Raw genomic sequence first — 21,854 nt, 5'->3', positions numbered from 1 at the left:
CCTGCCCTTTTGAAGAGGAAGCTCCTGGACATGCAGGTAGAGACCCCACTGGTCACCTGGATCACTAACTATCTTACAGGTCGACCACAATTTGTGAGGCTGAGGAACACCATCTCGGACACAATAGTGAGCAGCACGGGGGCACCCCAGGGCACAGTACTGTCTCCATTCCTGTTCACACTCTATACATCGGACTTCAGACACTGCTCACAGTCCTGCCACCTGCAGAAGTTCTCGGATGACTCTGCCATTGTGGGCTGTACCAGCAGAGGTCGGGAGGCGGAGTATATGAGTGTGGTGGACAGCTTTGTGGAGTGGTGCGGACAGAACCACCTGCAGCTGAATGTCACAAAGACAAAAGAGCTGGTGGTGGACTTCAGGAAGCACCAGACACTCCCAAACCCGGTCAGCATCAAGGGTACCAACGTGGACATTGTGGACAGCTACAAATACCTGGGTGTCCACATTAACCACAAACTGGACTGGTCCACAAACGCAGAGGCAATATACAGGAAGGGACAGAGTCGCCTGTATCTACTGAGGAGACTCAGGTCCTTTAACGTCTGCCAGACCATGCTGCAGATGTTTTACCACTCGGTGGTCTCCAGCGTCATCTTCTACGCTGTAGTGTGCTGGGGCAGCAGGATGAAGACGGCCGACACCAACAGACTCAACAAGCTCATTAGGAAGGCTGGCTCGGTGCTGGGAGTGGAGCTGGAGTCTGTGGTGGAGGTGACAGAGAGGAGGATACTGAGGAAACTCCTCAGTATTCGTAACAACACGTCTCACCCCCTGCACGACACACTGCTGTCCTACAGGAGCACATTCAGCGGTAGACTGAGACTACCGAGGAGCAGCACAGAACGCCACAGGAGGTCCTTCCTGCCAGTGGCCATCAGACTGTATAACTCCTCCCCTTTCTGTAGGGAGAAGAGCTAGATAATCATGTCAGGCATCACTGTCATTCCCTCCACTTGTCTATATTTATGTTTACTTAGCACCTTACATCTCCATATTTGTATCCATGCATCATATATTGTGCTCATACTGCGTACTGTACTCTTATTTTGGATTATAGTGGCACTTATACTCTTATACTCTGTACTTAACTGCATTTAATGTAACTTGATACCTCTGGCACAAGAATTTCCTTCGGGATTAATAAAGTTTTATCTTATCTTATCTTATATTCAGGCTCTGACAGAGAAAAAAGTTCTGACTGATATGGAAAGGATTTTCCACAAATTCAACATTTTATAGACGTTTTCCCTTGAGGAGCGTTGTGAGAGAGAACCATGTCATAGTTTGGTTCTGGTTCATCATAAGTAGCAGTTACTATAGAGGGATCAGTCTCATCTTTCAGTACACGCTGCTCTCCATCATGACTGGTGCAGACTTCCTGCTGTTCCTCTTTAATCTGTGGAGGTTCTGGTTCCTCCTGGTCCAGAATGGAGTTCTTCTTCTGGTTACAGAGCTGCTGCTCAGCCAGAACATCCTCCACTTTAAAAATGTGTTGTTGAGGGAGATCTGCAGGGCAAAGGGACAGAAGAAAACAGAGAGTTTGTGATTTCCATGATAGTAGCTCCTTTGTCAAAAACTGAACCTCAATGATTCATCCAGGTCATTTCCTTTGAAAAGCTTGAAGCAGGACAACTGAACTTGTTAGAGTTCCTTGAAGATGTTTAGCTGCGCATACAAGCTGCTTCAAGCTTCTGAACAGTTCAGCACCTTCTTATACTAGTCAAGTCAAATTTATTCATAAAGCACATTTAAAACAACTTTCTTTGACCAAAGTGCTGTACACAGGAGTCAATCACACACACTAATAAAATCAAAGTAGAATAAATCTAAATAATACTAAAACAAATGATACACTTAAACCTTTTTGTTTTTACAAAAACAAAATATTAGGGCCTTTATTTAGATATTTATTCAGAATACAGTGTATTCACATACAGTCCACAGCAGCTCTCATTAACGCTTCAGAGCGCTGAAATTAAAAATGAACACACCTTCAGTAGGGTTGGGCGGTATCCAAATTTTGACACCGTCAAACAGCCTCCACATTTTACCCCGGTGTACGTGGATACCATCACTTCTCCCTGACTTGGCTTGAAATTCCATTGAGAGAGAGAGACAGAGAGAGAAAGGGGTGTGTCTGCAGAGCCCCATCAAAACAGCGCATACGCATTGCAAGTTGCAGAGACACCGCGCACGTCTAATTTTAATTCAGCTGCTGTAGCCTACAATTCACGGCAGGTAAAACGCATTATACTGCCTGAAACGTGACAAGCGATCTTTTTCAATTAATATAGTTTTTATTGAGGCTATTTAGAAACGCATATAGCAAAATGACTTTTTTTTTAAATTTCATGCTGGCAGCACACCGCGGTATTAAACTGGTATGAGCCGGTCCCGGATTAAGGTTAGTGTTTGTAATTTTATCATGTTAAGAGCGCAGCATTGTGCAGTATTTATGTTAGAAGTTACGCATCGTAATAGAAACATTTGTCCGGTAAACTAAAAACCTGCCGGTCACGTTTTCCGCTGCCAAGTTTTTCTAATGGAAACAATTAAAATGATAAATGTAGGCTCAGACAGCGGCACCAAACTGTGGGCTTGTGCCTACATCGTTCAGAAACTAAATACCATCTCAGCTCTGGCTTGTCAAGCGCAGCAGTGTTCTTCTTGAGGGACCCGGTCACAGCTGCGACTACAGCTCTCTCTCTATCCTCCGCGCTGTCACGTCATGTTCATAAACTTTATGTTACGTGGCTATGAGACCAGCTGAAGAAATGATGAGAAGGTGGGTCTAATCAAATCAATTTATTAATGCAATCAAACAAAATAAATTTGCCCACCTCCACTACCCCACTTCCAAAGAACGGCCGCCCGGAATGAAAGAAAAGTCCACCCCAGACTTTATGAACACTGCAATTGTGTTTCACTGCACACGTGAGTATTTAGGCACTGCAACCGTGTTTCACTGCACACGCCTGGCAGGTCATATGGAAGTAGGGTAGGTACGGATTAAGGGGAAAACAAAAAAACGAAATAACAATAAACAAATTAATAAAAAAAAGAAAGAAAGAAAAACTAGTCCGCCCCCAAAGGCACCTCCCAGTTCTTTTGTGCCACACACCGGCTCACTTGCCGGTGTGTGGCACAAAAACTAGACAGAGACTAGACAAAGGAAAGAAACCGACAATTTGCATACTATGGCAAGAGCAGCGATGCCCATCAACCCGACGCTCTGCAACAAAACAAATACTTTCTTTTAAAACCTATTTACACTTTATTAAATCATGCTTAAAATACCTGCAATATAATTAATAATACTTAAAATACCTGGCATTAAGGATGGTCCTCTGACACCCGAGGCTTCGACACATGCGCGGTAGCTCATAAAGCAATTGTTTCGAACCACTTATCAGTAATTATCCATGTCAAATCCCATAGCAGTGCAACTGAAATGTGATATTATTTCTAGGTCCGTCATAGTCACACTTACAGTCAAACGTAAGTGCCTGCTTTAGGAAAAATCATGTGACTTACGTCATATGAAACACTTCACTCCTTTACACAGGATCGAAACCCTGTCACTAGGTTTGTGTTACTTACTGCAATTAAACATCTAAACAATATATTAGTATAATGGTAATAACATCTTTCTTTAATATATGTACTGTATTGTGTTAGCTTGAAACCAGTGAAACCTGTAGTGGAACGAGACTGTGCATGGGCAGTCAAATCCCAAAGATCCATGAACCAATAACACACACCGCAGTTCATTTTATTCACCACTAGATGTCTTACTCGAGCTACTGTGTCAATGAAGCCTCGAGTAATGAACCTTTTTCTTGAATCAGGTGTCGAGGCTTCAACAAAGCCTCGAAAACCCATCACTATGCACGCGGCTTGTATCTTCTTTTCCTCAGCTGTCTTCTTTTGCCCCCTCTGCTTCCACGTTGTTTCCTTCTTAGTTCTTTGGGGATTTCGTGTCGCTGGCCATACATCCCGCTGTGCTGGAGACTCATCAGCTGATCCCTGGTGTAAACAATGGAGCCCTGGCGTGTTTCCGTCACGGCCGAGACGCGGCATGATAAAAGTGCTCCAAAAGCGATGAAGACCACGAAGAAAGTTCGAAAAAGACGCATTATTGAAGTGCCTGACCGCTTATACTTCGATTTAGTACAAAGTAGAGTGTTTAGAGTAGAAATAAATTACGAAAAACAACTTAATACACCCGCGGTGTGCGGAGCTTCTCTGGCTGGCTGCTACCGCGAGGCCGCGCCGGAAGCTTGCAATATGTTGTTGCAATATGTTGTTGTGAAGGTTAGGGTTGGGCGGTATTAAGGTATTAAGGTATTAAGGTATACCGGTGGGGCACACAGGTAGGGACGGTATCATTTTTAATACCGTCAATAAAAAAAATGCAATGTACTTATACAGAAGATAAGGATCAAATTAAACCCTTTTAATTCACCCTCAATATTTGACAAAATGCCTGTCAAGGCATACCCAAATTAAACTACAAGCTGTTTGTGAGATCTTAGGAGTATATGCAAAAGCTTGGTCTCATTGTGAAGGTAACAGTCTGAAATATTTATTTTAGCTGTGTGATTTACTGTAATTGCAAATGGTAAACGGTGAGAGAAGTCTAAACACAGAGAAATAAAAAGATTTTGTAGCTCGACAACTCGCTGCTTGACAACTGGAGCATGGAGAGGTTGATTAAATGACAATATAGTGACAAGTCTTACCTATTCCCAGTTAAAAGTAGATAGTAATTGGACAAGAAATGACCATTTTGAACAGGTTTTTCTGTAGGTATTCCCAGGCGCTCTCCAAAAAGTGCCATTTGGAGTCTCCAAATGGACACTTTGGCACCAAAGTGCATAACTCTGGAATGCTTCAACATACAGACATCAATGAGAGCTCTAATGAAAGGTGCCACTTAGAGAAACCTCATTCCATATTTAGATTTATTATTAGCATTATTGAAATAATGTTAGAGAAGCAAAAACACATTGAATGTTCATTATTCTACTGAAACTGAAATTGTGCATCAAAAGAAAAGACTCAGAACAAGAGATATGGTCAAAAACAACACCTTTATCTAAACAAATACCCAAACTACTTACAGCAAACTCTTTACATATTTACAATTCCACAGGTTTCACAGTCACATGTTGTTCTCGGTATGCCACTGATTGTTACAGTCACGGGCTGCTACAAAGCACAGTGAAACATCAAAGCTAGAACTTGATGGGTGTCTTACTCTGGTCGCTGGAAACACCACAATATGTAGATATACGCTCACTCTCACTGTTACGCATGTACGCACGGACAGCCGGTGTTCCAGTTTAACTGGGGATCATGTTGACTGGTGATATTTGTTTACATTCCAGGTAACTAGAAGTGCTTGGTGTTGGCCTCCGCAGATTCGTCACAATCCGAGACCACTCCTATGCTGTGTGGCCATCAAATGTTGCAAGATATAGATATCCGCGTTGAATAAAAACAGCCGTCCTGTCGATACCGTGCACAGAAAATAATGTAAACGTGCTTATAAAACAAAACAGCCACATGTATAAATAAAGCCTGCACATTTGAAACTCTGCACAACAGCAATATGATTACCAACCCAGCGTCGTATTCTCTGCACCACGGACAAGCTACTGTCTCACGTCGCTTTACCTGCACATATCTCCTTCACGGTGTTGGCCGTTCAACACACGTGAGTGATGCGGTGAACACGCCCATGTTAACCAGTGACAGTCACAACTTAACATGGGCAAATGACCCTCTTTAAAAGCGAAATAAACGAACACACAGCAGCGTTTTTCACAGCGAAACTCAGCTATAGGGAAGAATACACAAGCACGGACACTGTCACGTTGAATGGATTTGATGTGAACCATGTGAAATATGTAACTCTGGCCTTTTTGATCAGACCACCGAACTACAGCTACCATTCAAAACATAAGCAGCACTGTGTGTCACAGCGACACTGGTATTGTGAAGAACACATCTTGTTACCTGGAATGTAAACAAATATCACCAGTCAACATGATCCCCAGTTAAACTGGAACACCGGCATCCATTGTTCATGTTTACGCTTAGGCGTGTAGCCCACTCTCCTTCCACAACCCTTTCATGTGGGACATCCCCGTATACGTCCATTGTGTCAGATTCAGCGTCAAATATAATGGGCTGAAAATACAAGCGTACAAGTAGGGGGAGGTGCTTCGATCGATATAGTCACTCATTGGTTTCTTTTGGCTCTGGACAGGCCCTCGACCCTTTTGTATGGTCAAACGAGCTGTCAATCAATAGCTTAGGGAAGTGGCTTTCCAACGAGGTATAGGTTGTCAACAAAGAGCACAAAATGGCTGCGGCTGGACGGAGATATTTCAGTGAAACATGAACCACCCTGTATACGCCCCACCTACCCCCTGTGTGTATATTAATACACATATTGGTCATTGGTATTTAGTTATGCCTTTTGGTTTGCCCAATGCACCAGCTGTCTTCCAAAATCTGATTAATGACATTCTTCGTGTTTTTTTGTATCGTTTTGCTTTTGTTTATTTGGACGATATCCTGGTGTTTTCGCGGAACATCATCGAACACAGACGGCATGTTCGGTTGGTGCTCCAGCGGTTATTGGAGAACAGGCTGTTTGAGGGAGAGGTGAGACCCGACCCGGGGAAGGTCAAAACAGTGCTGGAGTGGCCAACCCCGACCAGCCCAAAAAAAACTCCAGAAGTTCCTGGGCTTCGCGAACTTCCTGCTGAGGTTCACTAGGGGTTACAGTTCGGTGGCAGCCCCCCTCACGGGTCTCACATCTTCCTCTGTCCCTTTTGTTTCCGGGCCTGTCCTGATCCAGCTTGACCCCTCCAACCAGTTTATCGTGGAAGTTGACGCTTCAGATTATGGGGTGGGGGTGGTCTTGTCGCAAAGATCTAGCCAGGATAACAAGGTGCATCCTTGCGCCTTTTTCTCTCGCCGGCTTAAGGCTGTTCCATACTCCACGAGAACAGAGAACAGGGAACTCGCTCCACGGGTGGTAAGAGTAAAAAAAAGGTTTGTTTCGGCACGGAGGTACCATACTCCGCGAGACACGTGTGTGCAGAACTCCTTATAGGGCCCTCCTACGCAGTGCACATCACACACAAAAGGTTGACAATGCAATTGTATTGCAAATTGTGAGCACAGTCGTGGTTACCTGGCCTAACGAGCTGATAATGCTCAGGGAAGAGGGCGTACAGCATGACAATAGATAGAAGATTAGTGTAGCTGACTGTAGCAGACCTCTGGTCTGTGTGAGTTTAATTTTGTGAACGTGTGGATGACTGCAATAATACATCCCGTCTCCCGGTGTTTAATGTGCGTCGAGCCACTGTAACGCTGTGATCAATACTGGGATTAATTTTTATCGCCACCTTTTGCACAGACAATCTCCTCTGTGCGCCGTGTTTCTCCTTCCAGGAGCTGTTTTCCAGCTGCTCATCTAAACTGTCCATTGTCGTTGTACTTCCTCCTTCTGTCTGTGTGTTCTGCATCTGAAGAATTGTGCTTCTCCACATTCATCACGCCTACAATAAATTCCGACCAATCACAGCATGGTTGACGCACAGCCTTGAGAGAAAAAGTTCTGCCCGGGCAATGTGTCCGAGAGGGCTGCACAACGGGCGGTCCGAGAGAAAAATGACGTCATTTTGTGGGCGTAATGGCAGGGGGAAGGGAGTTCTCTGTTCTCGTAAAGTATATTTCCAGCTTTACTGGCAGAGAGAAATTATGATGTGGGAAATAAAGAGCTCCTCACAAATAAGCTGGCACTTGAGGAGTGGCGTCACTGGTTTGTGGGGGCAGAGCAGCCCTTCGTGGTCTGGACAGACCATAAGAACCTGTCATGCATCTGGACTGCGAAGCGGCTTAACTCCAGGTAGGTGCGGTGGGCTTTGTTTTTGTTTCAATTTATCATTTCCTACCACCCTCACTCCAAGAACACCAAGCCTGACACCCTGTCACGCATGTATGAGCCCACAGAGACCCCTCAGGAACCGGCGACCATCGTGCCCCAAGTCCTGGGTGCCCTCTCCTGGAGCATCACCAAGGACTAACCGTCTCTTTGTCCCTAGCAGCACTCGCTCTAAGGTCCTCCAGTGTGCGCACGCATCCCGCTTGACCTGCCACCCCGGGACCGAGTCGTTCCTCTGCCGCCGCTTCTGGTGGCCCGGCCTGGGCAAGGACGTCCATGAGTTTGTGGCAGCCTGCTCGACCTGTGCGCAAGCGAAGGCGAGCAACCAGCCCTCTACTGGCGAGTTACACCTGTTGCCGGTGCCAGGCTGGCCATGGTCTCACATCGCCATTGACTTTGTTAACGGACTACAATCCTCTAAGGGTAAGACAGTAATTCTCACTGTGGTGGATCGTTTTTCCAAGTCAGCTCACTTCATTGCCCTAGCTAAGTTACCTACGGCCTCAGAGACTGCTAAAATCTTAATTAAGAACGTGTTCCGACTGCATGGACTGCCATCCGACATTGTTTCCGACCGCAGTTCCCAGTTGATCTCGCGGGTCTGGCGGGCCTTCTGTGCTGCATTTGGTGCATCTGCTAGCCTCTCCTCAGGGTTCCACCCCCAGTCCAACAGCCAGACAGAGAGGACGAATCAGGACCTGGACCAGGACCTTACCTCCTCTGCTTCTGGTCTCTCCCCTTTTGAAAGCTCCCAGGGATATCAGCCACCTCTGTTCCCAGAGGATGAGACAGACATCTCCGTCCCCTCTGTCCAACACCACTATCGGCACTGTAGACGCATCTGGAGGGAGGCCCGGGCTGCCCTGCTCCGTTCGTCTGCTCAGAATAAGAGGCTGGCTGACCATCACCGTTCTAAGGCACCTGCCTACGCCGTGGGACAGTCAGTCTACCTCTCCACTGCAAATATTAAGCTCCGCACCAAATCAAAGAAACTCTCTCCCAAGTACATCAGTCCCTTTGAGATTATGAAAATAATTAACCTTGTGTCTGTTAAGCTTCGTTTGCTTCGTACCATGAAGATATATACAGTGTTTCATGTGTCCCAACTCAAACCCTACACCCCCAGTCCTCTTCAGCCACCAGCCACTCCTCCACCACCTCCAAGACTGGTCGACGGTCAGCCAGCCTACACCGTTCGACGCCTGCTGGATGTGAGACGACGGGGCAGGGGCCTCCAGTACCTGGTAGACTGGCAGGGCTATGGAGGTCATGGGTCCCCACCTCCCGCATCCTGGATCCCTCCCTTATCCGTGACTTTCATCGCCTCCACCCGGACAAGCCTGGAGGTGCACCTGGAGGCACACATTGAGGGGGGGGGGGTACTGTCAGGGTTTCAGATTTGAGCCAGGGCTTTTGTTTGTGATTTGGTTTGTGCTTGGTTTTACTTTTGTTACTTTTGTGTTATTTCCTGTTTTATTTTGGCATTTCCGGTTTTGTTGCTTCACTGACTCTTGTTTCAGGTGTCTTGACTTCCCCCTCCTTGTGTTCTCCCTCCTCCTCCCGGTGATTACCTGCTCCTCCCTCATGTGTCCCATCTGTGTCCAATTGTCCACCCTGATCCCTTTGTATTTAGTCTTTGTCCTCTCTGCACTCGGTGCTAGTTCGTCTCGTCGCTTTGGCCTTGACAAAGAGAATCTCCTGGTGACTATGCTTCGCTATGCTCTGTACTTTTGAACTTGAGCTCAAGAATCTGTTAAGAACCTCGTTGACCTTATTGAGTTTTTTGCCACGCTACATGTGACACTTTGTTATATTTTTGGTTTTTGCCCTCCTGACACAGAATAAAGACTCTTGTTATTTAAAACTGCTCTGCTCCCTGCAATTGTGTCCACTCTCCTTCACAAACCCTGACAATTAGCAACCGGAACAAACGAGGTCTTCATTCTCTTTGTTCTACATTGTGGCAGTCAGTCAGGATCAGTGGTGGAAAAGTAACTAAGTATTTGTACTTCCTTACTGTACGTACTGTACGTTCCTTAAGTACATTTTTATGTATTTATACTTTACTTAAGTAAAAATAATAGTGCATTATAGGAACATGCTGCCAGCTGTGTTTCTAGAATGAACCTCAGTCATGATGCCGGTGCTCTGGCTCAGTTAGCTAACTAGTTACTAGCTAGCTACTGTCTGCTAACACAAGTCCATCCATTAATGTCTGATTAACATGAATCATAACATTAATCTCAGCAGGAATACTTACACAGTAAAAATGCCGAATGCCTGTTTGTAAATGTAAATGAACTACACATTGTCCATGTTAATTTTAAGATGATTTCTTTGATTATTTTAACCTGTTCAGATATCCTTTGCAATGGAAATTAATAATTTATATTTGGTGTGTGCATTTAAAAGTCAGTACTTAAGACTTTTACTTAAGTAGGATTGTTGATGTAGTTCTTCTACTTTTACTTGAGTATATATTTTGCTGGGTATTTGTACTTTTACTTACGTACCAAGCTTCAGTACTTCCTTCACCGCTGGTCAGGATGGACTGAGCCCTTATCTTTAATATATTTTTTTTTTATTCCTCTCATTACTCTCCTCTATTCATCTGTCATAGTATCATTATCAGCTTATTGATTGTCTGAAATACATTAACCTGCACACAAAGCTTATGCAAATAGCCAGCATTACATGTATATGTTCCTTGTTAGTTTATGTACTTGTACTAATAATAATAAATTATTATAAATGCTTGTGCCAGTGCCCAGATTTAACAGGAGGTTTAGTAACTTTTGTTTAGTTTTCTAATATTTTCATTTTTTGCTCTTTCATAGGTAGGTTGTTACACCACAAATGCTTGGTAAGCACTGTAAAAAAAATCTGTGTATTTTACGGTAAAATACCGGCAGCTGTGGTTGCCAGAATTTTACCGTGAAAAATAAGATGTGGACGTATAACAGATTACAGTATGACTTTTTGATAACCGTACATTTTACAGTAAAAGAATGTTGTGTATTTACAGTAAATTACAGTGAATTATAAAGATGTACTGTAAACCTGTTTACGGCAGTTTACCTTAAAGTTACCAACCATCATGTAAATCTGGTTACAGTTATTTTCACTAAAAATAACGGAAATTTGCATTAAAAAATACACACTCCTGTAGACCTAATTACAACATATCTCAGTAATAAAGCAGGACACCTGTAAATTATATTACGGCACTTTATTTAAAAAGTTCAGCTTTACGGTAAATTACCGGCAGCTGTGGTTGCCAGGATTTTACCGTAACAAATACATTGTGATGTATATCGAATTACATAGGAATTACGTTAATTTTACAGCATAAGTTAAGCTGACTCAATAAAAACATTTTCAGCATGCTCACATAGCAGTGCCACAAAAATCTTGTAAAAAAAAAAAAAAAAATAGACCACTTGCCCATCAAGAGTATGAAGAGTAATCAGTCCAAACCTCACTCAACAAGCCAGTGTCAAACAGTCAAAATGTCTGGAATCTGGAACCTGTGTATTGTCTCCACTTCTGCTCAGACTACTTGGATATTGTCACTCAGGCACAACCCTCTCTGCACACACAAAAAAGAGAAAAACAATGCTTTAATAATAGTACATTCATAGTGACACAGCCTTCTAGTTCAACTGAGCTCCATGAACTATAAAGAAACAATCTGAAAATATAGGTTAGTTGGACAATTTTATGATAATAAAGTATGGAGGTAGAAACGTACCCACGTCTACACTAAGGTAATATCAGTGTTCCATATATGAAATGTAAAGGTGAAAATCATGTGTAATACCCGCATATACCAAAGCAAGAAATGTTTTACAACTGACAAAAATAGCAGACCTTGAAGCATAACATTGTTTTTTGAATTGTCTTGTCTCATATATGTTGGTGGGCTTGTAATCAGCCTTTTCACCTGAAACAGATCAAGGTTTGAGACATTTTATCCACCTAGTGGTGCTCACCTGTATTTGCAGTCGACAGACTGTTGTCTGAACCATTGTGTCTTGACGTGACTGGCGAGCTGTTGGGTCATTTCAGCTTGAAAATCCGAGCTCTTGGCCAGGTGGCGCTGGCAGCTCCTACAGAGAGCAAAAACAGATTAAGGTTAGTGTCTTTTCATAGATTGACACAACCTTTAATTCAACTGAATTTAAATTAGTTTAATAGTAGAGCATCTTTGGCCATCAGAACTGTCTCTGGGTGCTTTAGAGCACAAGGAAGCACTTAAAGGCAAACTGGCAGGAAACAATGATAAATGGAGCCAGTGTTCTTTTCCTAGGTCATATTTGGGCAAAATATTTGGCAAACATAGTATAACAAGAAACAAGTCCCTTTACCGTCATAAAATATTGTAAATATTTACTATTTATTTAATTATTTTAGTATTTTAAGTAATGTATGGTAAAAAGAAAACCCACAGAAGATCAGAAGATTTCAAAGCAAAGCCTCCTTCCAATAATGAAAACCTCAAAATAAAGACCGGAGATCTAGGCCCTGTGATGGACTAGCATCCTGTTCATTGATAGACTCCAGGAGATCTTCATCTGTGGTTGTATTTACCCATGAACACTCAGTATAACCAGATGATTCAGATGTTTTAAGACGGAGGACTTTCAACAGGATTGTGTTATAGTAGCTTCTCCTTGATTTCCTTGCAGCTTGTGCCCTCTGATGAACATGAATCCCTCTCCTCCATCTCTGCTGATGCTGTCATAGGACACAGAAAAACACACACACAAATAATTTATACCAAAAATGTAAAACACAGCTTGATACATTTAAATGAATTTGAATCTCACCTCATTCCTTGGTGTCACGTGGGGCCTGCAAGTGGTTTTTAACTGTAATACCTGAAATGTAAGAGAGAAGACTCCTAAATATTAGCAACACCACGAGTCAATCTGAAAAATAAAACCTTATTTAGTATCTGAAGCTACTGAGGTTTAGTTAAGCTAGCTTCAGACAGTCACAGACAGTCGCATCTTGTTTTACTTACTCTCCACTTTTGTGCCCTTCTCTGGATTTAGCAGGAAGAAGTACCTGTGTGGAAACAAGAATTCTTGTTCAACAATTGCAAATTGATTAGTTGTAAAGGAGAAGAACGTGTTTGTTTACCTCTGAAGGAACTCCAGTGTGGAGGCCAGGGCCACAGGATGGTGGATCCTGAAGGTGTAGTAACTGCCCTGCAGTTTAAAAATAGAATAAACTTACAATTCTATGAAAAAGGTCTCTTAAGTTTCCTGACATATATATATCCAGTGGAATTAACCTGTTTCTCTGCTGTAACACTTGAGAACCGTGTCCGTGATTCTCTGTACATGTCGCTTATACCGCTGTCTGCAAAAGCTGTGTTTCCTTGTTATGTGAAAGTAAATGAGGATTTCACTTTAAACATGCGTGTGCACCCTCTCATGGAACAAGTCACCTTATGTTGTTTCAAGTGCGCTGTTACATCTGATGGACTCCGGCGCTCACACAACTGTATTGTGCATTTATAAGCATTTCCAGCCGACTCAATAGCAGCTGGGGCACGTACAGCATTTCAGCTAACTAAGCTAAAAACAAAATGCCTCACATAAGACAGTCAGTCGGTTCTTCTAACTTTCGCTTCCTAACCGCGAGCAAGTCTTATTTTAGGAACAGAGAGGAGCTTCCTTCGTAACTATTACTCTCAGACAGCGGCATTAACGTTGGCTCCAGTACCGCAAACATTGTCAGGAGTCAAAGCGCAAAGTCCTTAAAACGAGAGCTCAGACTCTGGCGCGCAGCTGTGGTGCTAAGGTTCAAATTCAAAAAGTTCCGTGACGTCTCCACCTGCCTCTGTTCCTCCACAGGCTCCGAACCGTTTTCTCCCTGCATTTGACGTGTAGTAACGTATAAGCGCCCCCTTTTGGTGTGGAGTTTGAGTTGCAGTATTTGATCTGGGATTAGAGCTTCAGTATATTTAAATAAGCATATTAAACAATTAATAAATGACAATATATATTGGAAGTATATAATAAATGAATAATATAGTCAAATGTTTTAAGTAAAAAAATAAACATTTGTGTTTAAGATGATAACTTTACTAAGCAAGCATCTATAAACTAGATGATTGCTTAGTAAAGTTATCATCTTAAACACAAATGTTTATTTTTTTACTTAAAACACTTAGTGAATAACAATAACTTTGCAGCTATTTGTGCATCTTTGTAAGTGCCTCCCATTAACACAATCATTGACACAATTACTGCAACTATTAAAAGCCTTACACAAGCATAATGCAACCTGGCAAATTCAAATGATTGTTACAGTGTTTCCAGAAAAAAAATCCATTACACTATACTGTAAGTATAACACTCTTTTCGTATTTTTTTACAAACACATAACATATTTTAACATCTCATTTTGTACAAATGAAGATATGTTTTTGAATGGTTTTGTTCCGTAAATTTAAAAGTGAGTAACAAAAAAATCTGTCATTTCCTCTGAATATCACTGCAAATTTTACGGCAATGGCCTCTTTGTGACAGCATAGTATTTCCCAGTTATTTTTATCAGAATATTGTATTTTTACAGTAAAGTTATGCTTTTTTAATATATATTGTCCGTAAAATTCGAAGTTATATACTGTTTTTTGATTTAGAGTAATTCCATGTGTTTTCAACGGTGATATACTATTTTTAATTTTACGGTCTTTTACTGTCACCATTTGACATTTTTTTACCGTAATTTATACAGTTTTTTTTAACAGTGAGGTTTTGGAAAAGAGTTACCCAGAAGACCAGCATGCATATGAGCACAATGCGTCACTCGGGTAGTCTGTGTTGCTTTCTATTTATCACTCATCAGAATAGATGATATTGCACCTTTTGGCCTATAAAAGGGTAAATGATGGCTGTACTGGCCATCATCATGACATGGAGCACATCTAATAACTGATAACCCTCTATTGGGCAGAGGTTGGTTTCAGTCACTGTCTTGTGATAGATTAACCTATATTATGAAAATTATAATGTATAATAAAAAGAACCTTTGGCAAGAGAAAAGCTGCATATCATTCTCGTTCCTGAGGTTCATGTGTGATCTACCGAATGATGGCCTCAAACACAGCTGCCTCCTGTCTCGGATTGAGGTTGTCACTGCTGATGATGTCACTGACATCCTGGGCCGAGAGCTGCAGGAACTCTTCGCCGAAAACCACTTCCTCAAAGTGACTGAGGACATAGTGGAAAGCCTTGACGTGCAGTTCAGGAACAGGACAGAGCATCTTTTCAAAAAAGTTGCAGCATATTTGCACCAGCTCCACTATATTAAGGGAATACGGTGCCATGAAAAGCCTCCGTGCATTGGACTCTGTCACGTTAACAGAGCCGGTGTATGCAAACTCAATGATGAGCTTCATCATGTCTGAGGATATGTCCGGAATAATGTAGACTTTTTTGTCAGCTTCAGATGAACGTGTGAAGAGAACTCTGAAAGACAGAAAAAGTTCCACAACATTATACACCACTTTTATGCATTTCAGTTTTTAAAACAGATACTAAAATTAGTCACTAAGCCACTGGTGGATTTATGGGTAACTTTGTTCAACAGTTTAGTTAAAGGTCTAAATCTGATTGCTGTAACATTATCTAATTCACTTATGACTTCTAAAATATACATCAAGTTTAAGTTTAAGATAAAATAAGTTTGAGCCTATAGAGGCAGAAATCACTATTAGATGCTTTAATGTCAACATGTCAAACATGTCATATGATCCAAGTCCCACCTGGGGCCAGCAGATTAACACACACTTGTTCACCGGTTGTTTTTTTTATGTTAACACATTAGGGATGCTGAAAATTGGAAACAAACACACAAAATGGCTCATTTTTAATAGAAAAGGTGAATGTGGACTGGATTTTTTTAAACCTTTATTACAGTCTTGGTCATGTCAAACATCAGTAAAAAATTGACTTTATTGCATTATTAGTTTTTGCACAGCACTGGATTTTCATTTTTTCCTCCCATTTTGTCCCATAGACTTACTTACTTAGAGAGGAAGAGAGCCATTTGCACACTGATCTTGTTGTCTGTGAGTACACACAACCACAGAGTCTTCATAGTAAACAAAAACAAAGAAAGTGTTGCTATGCATGTGTGGCCCTTTGATGTCTACAGGTGCAGACTAAACAAAACAAAAAGGCAAGTGGTCTTACATGTGACCTTGTGGTCATTCGATGGTGAGAAGAGCAGAAAGCAACATGAAGAGAGGATTCACTTGTGCACAATCTCTGGAAATGATTGTGCAGCCTGGCTCTATGAAGGGCCAGGCTGTGAAGCTGTGAAGGCTGCACAAGTAGATACAATTTGTGATTTTTGTTCCCTGTGATTTTTGTTCACAAGCGAATCCTTCATTCTTTCACAAGTGAATCCTTCACTCATGCACAGGTGAATCCTCTCTTCATGCTGCTTGCTGCTCTTGTCACCATCAAATGACCAGGAGGATGCATGCAAGTCCACTAGTGTTTTTGTTTTGTTTAGTCTGAACCTCTCAGCATCAAATTTTTAGTAGGGGACTAAACTGTAGATTAGATTTGGTTAGTCAATGATTATTTATTATGTTATCAAGTTATCTATCTATGGTGTCTATTTAGTAACATGCACATGTACGTATGGTCGTGTGGAGCGCAACACACCATGGAAAAGGGGCACTTAGACTTCACTTAGACTAATTCAGTGATCTCAACTGAGACACTAACCTAAAAGTAAAGTCACTCTACTGGAGGACGTGTTTTCCGAAAGCTAAAAAAAAAAAAAACAGCTACTTTACCCATCCACAACTTCAGATGCCAGAACTCCTGGATGTTTTCATTTTACATGCTTATGCATCGCCGTTGTACGCCTGAATTAGGTACACTTCACTTACTTAGTAACTTTATTTTCCTGACTTTCCTTCCCTGACACCCAGACTTTAGATCATTGTGGTCTCAACTTTACTTCACTGCTCAAATTGAGCCAGAGCATCTCCCATAATTCATCTGTTTGACTTCTTCAGTGGTGGGTTGACTTAGGAGGCAGATGGTGCAAAGAACGAAGCTACTGCCCCTGTCCTGGGGTGTATTTGATGACTGTGCACAATTCTATTATTAAATGCCTTTCAGGTTGAATTTTGTGTTGACAAAATGTAATTGTCATCGTGGTAGAAGTTCTTTGATGCATCCCTACGTTCTTTGTTTTTGTTTATTCTATGAAAACTGTGGTTGTGTGTACTCACACACAACAAGGTCAGTGTGCAAATGGCTCTCTTCCTCTCTAACATACACACACAGTGTGTAGACACACAGTTATGTGCTAAAATACTCCCTATAATGCTATATACAAGCCAGAAACTACACTACATGAGCACAGGCCTGCAGGTAAAGGGTTAATTAATATGGTCATTAAGTTGTTAATTGTAAAAATCACAAATTTTACCTCCTACCAACAGGGTAAACCACCAACAATCAAGAATGCATGATTATGTAGTGCCATGGCTGTGCAGTCAAAAGAAGTGTGGTTATAATGTAAGTCTATGGGACAAAATGGGAGAAAAAATGAAAATCCAGTGCTGTGCAAAAACTAATAATGCAATAAAGTCAATTTTTTACTGATGTTTGACATGACCAAGACTGTAATAAAGGTTAAAAAAATCCAGTCCACATTCACCTTTTCTATTAAAAATGAGCCAGTTTGTGTGTTTTTTTCCAATTTTCAGCACCACCCCTTATAAAATTGGTGATTAAAGGGTTAAAATCCTGGGGGAAAATGATTTTTTCACTACTGTTGATTAGAACTGAAGTTAATTAAAAGGTCTATGCAAAAAAAATTCAAAAAATATTTATCTGATATATTTTTAAAACCGTTAAAGTTAGGGGACGTTTTTGTCCCGAACAACACATAAGGGTAGTGTTTGCGAACAGTCCATGAGGGTTAATATACACTCAACAAAAATATAAACGCAACACTTTTGTTTTTGCTCCCATGTTTCATGAGATGGACTTGAAGATCTAAACTTCATTCCAGATACACCATATTACCATTCCTCTCAAACATTGTTCACAAATCTGTCTAAATGTGTGATAGTGAGCACTTCTGCTTTGCTGAGATAATCCATCCCACCTCACAGGTGTGCCACATCAAGATGCTGATCTGACATCATGATTAGTGCACAGGTGTACCTTAAACTGCCCACAATAAAAGGCCACCCTGAAATGTGCATTTTGTTTCTGCTTTATTGGCGGTCTGGGGACTCAGAACCAGTCAGTATCTGGTGTGACCACCATTTGCCTCATGCAGTGCAACACATCTTCTTCGCATAGAGTTTATCAGATTGTCTATTGTGGCCTGTGGAATGTTGGTCCACTCCTCTTCAATGGCTGTGCGAAGTTGCTGGATATTAGTGGGAACTGGTGCACGCTGTCGTATACGCCGGTCAAGCACATCCCAAACATGTTCAATGGGTGACATGTCCGGTGAGTATGCTGGCCATGCAAGAACTGGGACATTTTCAGCTTCCAAGAATTGTGTACAGATCCTTGCAACATGGGGCCGTGCATTATCTTGCTGAAACATGAGGTGATGTTCATGGATGTATGGCACAACAATGGGCCTCAGGATCTCATCACGGTATCTCTGTGCATTCAAAATGCCATCAATAAAATGCACCTGTGTTCTTCGTCCATAACAGATGCCTGCCCATACCATGACCCCACCACCACCATGGGCCACTCGATCCACAACATTGACATCAGCAAAGCGCTCACCCACACGACGCCACACACGCTGTCTGCCATCTGCCCTGAACAATGTAAACCGAGATTCATCCGTGAAGAGAACACCTCTCCAACGTGCTAGACGCCATCGAATGTGAGCATTTGCCCACTCAAGTCTGTTACGGCGACGATCTGGAGCCAGGTTAAGACCCCGATGAGGACGACGAGCATGCAGTTGAGCTTCCCTGAGACGGTTTCTGACAGTTTGTGCAGAAATTGTTTGGTTATGCAAACCAATTGTTTCAGCAGCTGTCTGAGTGGCTGGTCTCAGACGATCTCGGAGGTGAACCTGCTGGATGTGGAGGTCCTGGGCTGGTGTGGTTACTCGTGGTCTGCGGTTGTGAGGCCGGTTGGATGTACTGCCATATTCTCTGAAACGCCTTTGGAGACGGCTTATGGTGGAGAAATGAACATTCAATGCACGAGCAACAGATCTGGTTGACATTCCTGCTGTCAGCATGCCAATTGCACGCTCCCTCAATGCTTGTGGCATCTGTGGCATTTTGCTGTGAGACAAAACTGCACATTTCAGGGTGGCCTTTTATTGTGGGCAGTTTGAGGTACACCTGTGCACTAATCATGATGTCAGATCAGCATCTTGATGTGGCACACCTGTGAGGTGGGATGGATTATCTCAGCAAAGCAGAAGTGCTCACTATCACACATTTAGACAGATTTGTGAACAATGTTTGAGAGGAATGGTAATATTGTGTATCTGGAATGAAGTTTAGATCTTCAAGTCCATCTCATGAAACATGGGAGCAAAAACAAAAGTGTTGCGTTTATATTTTTGTTGAGTGTAGTTATGTCAACAATTTCCACATAACTTTGTTGTGTTCAATGGAAATAACTAAACTATGTGAAGCTGACAAGACTGTGTTAAGTCATTTCGATATACCGCAATCTGGTCAATCTGGTTAAATTAATAAACATTCAATTAGTACACATGTTAATTAGGTCCTAAAATATGGACGTGAAATGTGCCTTTATTATGAGACCTAATATATACAGATTTATTTGTCAAATGTATTTCTGTAAATTATTTATTGTGATACTATATTTTAAAGATGTCAGCATGACAGTGTTCGGGGTGTGGTTGTGTTGTTACTCAGTTGCATTCCCTGTTTGTATCACTTATCAGTTAGTTATGAGATGTATTGATTTGCACCATCAGTGAGGAGGGCTGTGTGTGAGGGCTGAGCAGTGTGTATGTATGTGTATGTGCTAATGTCAAGGCTGGTGGAGGGCTCAGTGGTTGAGTTAAACCACACTCTCCACCTGGATTGCTATGCTGACTGAAGTGGACCTTAATTCTTGCAGTCAAGTCTCTTGTATTATCACGAGGTCGTAATACATATGAGGCTAAGGTTCATTAATAGCTACAGATCAAGCATGTGCAGATTCAATTCAATTCAATTCAATTCAGTTTTATTTATATAGCGCATATTACAATCAGACATTGTCTCAAAGCGCTTCACAGGAACCCCCCTAAGAGCACTGTGGCAAGGAAAAACTCCCTTTAAGAGGAAGAAACCTTGAGCAGGACCCGTCAACTTAAGGGGGAACCAGTCCTGCTGCTAGTCAGAGAGGATGAGGGAGAGAGAGAGAGAGAGGGAGAGAGAGGATGAAGGAGAAAGAGAGAGAGAGAGAGAGGAGCAAACATGATACAAACATGATACAGTACAGAGCAAACATGACAGCAAGATGAAACAGTGATTATATTGCAATAGATATCTATATATATCGTCGGTCCATAAGTAGGAATAGTAATTTGATAGTAAAGATGAGCAGCAGGGGCTAGTGAAGTCGATGAGCACAGGAGAGACTGCAGGTCAGTATGCAGGTCTTGAGACCTGCAAAGAGAGAGAGCAAGAGCGAGGCACAGAACTACAAGGAAGACAGTTAACACAGATTATGAGACGATATTACCCAGTATGATCCAGACTAAGGAGAGTGGAGGAGAGGTCAGAGGGTGTTCAGAGGATCATGTTTGTGCCCCCCGACAACGTAGAGCAAGAGAGACTTCACGGGCCGGACTGCAGGTCATCATCCAGGTCTTGAGACCAGTGTGAGCCCGACTAAGGAGAGAAAAGGAGAGGTTAGAGGGTGAGAGGGAAACTGCTCAGTGGATCATGTTTGTGCCCCCCGACAACGTAGGCCTAGAGCAGCATAGCTGTGCTAGACACTAGGTCTAAGGCTAACTGTACGCCTTACTAAACAGAAAAGTTTTAAGTCTAGTCTTAAAGGTGGAGGCAGTGCCTGCCTCTCAGACCCAGATTGGTAACTGGTTCCATAATAGCGGTGCCTGATAGCTGAAAGCTCGTCCTCCCATTCTACTTCTATGAATCCTAGGAACTACTAGTAAACCTGCACTCAGAGATCTGAGTGTCCTATTAGGAACATATGGTACAATCAGGTCCTGCAGATACAATGGAGCAAGTCCATGAAGAGCCTTGTAGGTTAGAAGAAGGATCTTGAAGTGTATTCTTGAGTCCACTGGGAGCCAGTGAAGAGACGCTAGAACAGGAGAGATATGATCCCTTTGGCTGCTTCCTGTCAGAACTCTAGCTGCTGCGTTCTGGATCAGCTGCAGACTGTTGATGGAGTAATGTGGACATCCTGACAATAAAGAGTTGCAGTAGTCCAGTCTTGAAGTGACAAAAGCATGGATGAGCTTTTCAGCATCACTCTGAGAGAGGATGCTCCTGATCTTAGTAATATTACGCAGGTGAAAGAAAGCGGTCCTGGAGACCTGCTTAATATGAGAGACAAACGACATGTCTTGATCAAAGATAACTCCAAGGTTCCTCACAGTCGTACTGGAGGCCAGAGTAATTCCATCCAGAGAGAAAGTATTATCTGATAAACTAGTTCTGAGATCAAGGTTTTCAAAACTTATTTGTCAAGGTTTGTTATATGAGGAGATCAATTCAAAGCAACTTGCACTTTCTATTTCTATATTAAAAAATGTGCCATCATGACCTGTTACTTCAAAGTGATTTGACAGTGCTTTATCATTTCATTTCATTGAGAAATGAAATGATGTTCTTCTGATGTTCCTG

At 42.2% G+C, this 21,854-nt stretch overlaps 1 long non-coding RNA gene across 1 annotated transcript; it reads right to left on the bottom strand.

The window, feature by feature from the left end:
• Positions 1-11,435: 11,435 nt before the first annotated feature.
• Positions 11,436-13,362, bottom strand: LOC114432132 (uncharacterized). Its single transcript, XR_003670229.1, has 6 exons — positions 13,133-13,362; positions 13,014-13,057; positions 12,817-12,867; positions 12,629-12,724; positions 11,980-12,096; positions 11,436-11,576 (listed from the first exon to the last, which is right to left on the bottom strand). It is a non-coding gene; the product is annotated as an uncharacterized LOC114432132 (long non-coding RNA).
• Positions 13,363-21,854: the final 8,492 nt, after the last annotated feature.

Source organism: Parambassis ranga, chromosome 2 (assembly GCF_900634625.1).
Source record: "Parambassis ranga chromosome 2, fParRan2.1, whole genome shotgun sequence".
NCBI lineage: Eukaryota > Metazoa > Chordata > Actinopteri > Ambassidae > Parambassis > Parambassis ranga.
This window is presented reverse-complemented; position numbering and strand designations above follow the sequence as displayed.